The sequence below is a fragment of the Sapajus apella genome, unplaced genomic scaffold (genome assembly GCF_009761245.1).
Source record: "Sapajus apella isolate SASKATOON/1434 unplaced genomic scaffold, GSC_monkey_1.0 scaffold73, whole genome shotgun sequence".
Lineage (NCBI taxonomy): Eukaryota > Metazoa > Chordata > Mammalia > Primates > Cebidae > Sapajus > Sapajus apella.
In genome coordinates, this window is record NW_022437013.1 from 2,720,942 (window position 1) to 2,724,506 (window position 3,565).

The following is a 3,565-nucleotide window of genomic DNA, read 5'->3' on the forward strand; positions in this document are numbered from 1 at the left end:
AATCTTGTCTTTCCAAGGTCACTGCAGTCATAAAACATCTCTTGAATGTATCTACAAGGGGAAAATGCTAAAGCAGGTGAGGCCTCTCAGGGTTCCAACTTTTACCCCTTACATGGGGCACTTACTAATCTCAGGCTCTCTTTCTCCATCTGTTTTTCATTTTCAAATCCTGCTGTCACAAAAGAATTTGAACCCCTTAACATACTAGAGAATCACTTCTCTTAGTCTCTCAAGAAATCATCACAACGTTTTTAACTTTCACTTGTAAATGACAACAGGTCTGTTTTGCTATAATTATTATTTTTAAATATGGAATGCTTCATGAATTTGCATGTCATCCTTTCGCAGGGGCCATGCTAATCTCTGTATCGTTCCAATTTTCATATATGTGCTGCTGAAGCGAGCACTGTTTTCCTATAATTTTCAATAACACCTAAGTACTTGCAATATATTAACAAGAAAAATAATAAGTGTAAAATTCTTAAACTCCTTGAACAAAGCTCCAACAGAAAGTGAACATCCAGATTGCAGTCAACTAACAGAGAGACACATTCCTGAGGACGACTACTAGTCGGCTCACCTGGTACTTGTGAAATCATAGCATTTAGACAGCAATAAGCTTGGTTTTCCAAAGCAATATTTTCAAGCAGACCTAACAATATATTTCTCATTGAGATTTCACCGCTTACAAAGCCTTATATGCTTGCTGTTCACTCTCCTGTTAATTAAAAGAATTTCCATGCTACCTCTGGGTTTCACTACAGAATTCATCAATATCTAAGATTATTTCATGGAGAAAAGTACAGATGAAACATAGCCCTTTTTCACTCACATGCACTACTTGCTAGGTTCAAATATGATTGTTTGTTTGCTTTTACTGCTTGTATGGCGCTAATAAGCAGAATCTGCACATGTAGTTCTCCTCTGACCATGTTATCCTGTCTTGCACATATATAAAGAGATTACTTTTGTCAGACTTCAAATGCCAAAGAGCAGAGCATATCTTCCAGCTTATTTCTGGTTTGAGCTGGAGGTCGCAGCTTGTGCAATTTGCTAGACAGCAATTCACCTTGGAACAAGCTCATAAACACTGATTAGGCAGATAGATTGATTCAGAATTTCTGATTTTTTTTAAAGGGCAAGAGAGCAAATGTGTAGTTTCTAAGACAAAAAGGTAGCAGCAGAAAGAAAAGCTACACTCATTTTAACCGAGTACTATTATTATTATTAACACATTGCACTACTATCACGCTTTACAGTTTAAAATGACCTTTTACAGCCATTATCTCATTTGATACACCCACCCTGTGGAACAGATGTTCATTAATATAGGCATTTGACAGATGAAGAAACTCGGGCACAAAAAGGTTAGGGAACTTACCGAAGGTTGTACTGTAAGTTGGTATACATATGTTGCCTTTTGTGCTAGAAAGATAAGGAATGGAGGCATCTGAAGAACTCTCAATTCTATTTTTTCTTTATCTTTTTTTTTCTTAGAAGATTCAGTAATGGTAACATATCAATTGTTTTTTATGAGTCCCAAATTGAGAAGAAAATTCCGCAGCAGTGCGCTGCATGCTCATCTTTATTTCAACTAATGTTTTCAGTATGTAAAACGTTGTACAGGAGCAGCACACTTACAGGTTGTTCACCGAAATTGGCATGATGCAAATGTGATGGGTAATGTTCAATAATGAACTAAGGCTCAACATTATCTGCCATTTAATCAATGTGCAGTGTGGCCTAAGCACCAGAAAACATCCAGATTTAAAGCACTAGTTCTCATGGATTTTATGATTGCTTATTTCCTGATAAATTTGGTAAATGAAAATCTGCCCCTCAAGCAAGTCATGGAGTAACTGTTCTCATGGTTTGATTTTTACTAACCATCAGCCAGCCCACTTAACAAATGTCGAACAATAACCAATTGTTGATGTATCTCCCGGACTGTGAGAGATATGTCTCAAAGCTGAGATATTCTGTGATATCTGTTAGGATTAATTTCCAAGATCTAGAATGGTCATGCTCCCCAATGTCTCTGGAGTGTAGCAACAAATACCAATTACCGAGAATACTGGGATACTTCCAAATCCCCTTTCTACTAATTTTTTTAAAGGTAAAAGCTGAAATGGAAGTTATAGCATATTCCATGAAGGCAGTCTTTCAAACATAAAAAAGTGGGAGCTTTGCAGCATTTGTAGCAAAACTTTGCCTTCCTTGGAAATATTTTTAAGATAATTTGATATTATGTGTTTTAAAAGCTACTTCTGTAGGGAAAAATAAGGTTTAGTCACCAAATTTTATTGTTGAAAAATAGCTACTAAACCTGCCAGCTGAAATGTGTTTACGTGAAAAAGCTGCACTTTGAAGATGATAATTACCACTTCATATGTTTCCACTGCCACTGTTCAATTCTCATTTTCATAGTTCAAAAAGAAAAGCAGGTTTAAATAATGCAATGCTTATTAGCGTATGAATATGGACCTAATTGTCCGTTTTTAACTCTAAGAGTTAATTTGGAATATAGTCTATATAAGTGGTTTAAGAAATGTGCCACTTACGCAATTATGACTTTCATTTTGAAAATTGCAACCTTATCTCATTGTCCTTTCATAGCAATGTCTTTTGTGTTGCCTGTCACTCTGCACTTTCCTTAGAAGATGTTTATAGGAGTATGTGTAGAGTAGTAAAACCAGTGCATTAAATTAGAGCAGAGTTGATCAGTGCCTTGTAGCGCTGTGTAATACTGAACATATGCAAGTTGCATGAAACAAAACCACGATAGTTGAAAAATGAAAATAAAAACAAAATGGTTATTTGGCATCAGGTAGACCCTGAGATAGCCCCCAGGTTTTTCTTTTAAATTCAGTTTCCTTTTGAACTGGACAAACCTATTCAGGAAGTGACATAGCCTTAAAATGTTCTAGAAGTTTCTCAGAGATTTCTTCAGTGACCTTTCCTAAGACTTGACAAAAAATGCTTCCACCCAACACTGCAAGTTTCTTCTTTCTACCAGCTCAGAAAATGCCTGTCACATTTCAAAACACGTGCTAGTGACCAATGAGATTTTAGTTACATTTGCTTAATGATGATAAACACTCATTTTTAAAACACTGGGCTCATTTATATATGTGATTGCTCAACCTCTTAAAGTGAAAACTCTCTTGAAGAACCAGATTTCCTTTGGACTGTGTATTAACAAATAGTAGTTTGGTTAATTGTGTTTCTTTGGTTGGACTTTTATCCAGAATGACTAATCAAACTGCCATTTCATAGACCATATATATGAATTTCAAAATATCCTTGCTATGCACACTTGATATCACATGCAACCATTTTTAATATACTTGTTCTATGTTATACTGACATCTATGGACCCCATAAGAGAAATTCAGCTTTTTAGAAAAATTCTGTTAGCTGTTTATGAGCAACTTAAAATGTGTCTCAACTATGTGGACTTAGGGTCCTTCAATCTATTGTGTGTGAGTGACTACAGTAGTTGATCTTTGAACTTCATCACTTTTTTCAAAATCATTATAGAGTTATTCTCCCTACCTACAATCAA

General features: G+C 35.5%; 1 non-coding gene across 1 annotated transcript; it reads right to left on the reverse strand.

Annotated features, from left to right (window-relative positions):
- Window positions 1-303: 303 nt before the first annotated feature.
- LOC116531953 lies at window positions 304-407 on the reverse strand. The gene has a single exon (XR_004260651.1). It is a non-coding gene; the product is annotated as a U6 spliceosomal RNA (small nuclear RNA).
- Between the last annotated feature and the right edge of the window lie 3,158 nt (window positions 408-3,565).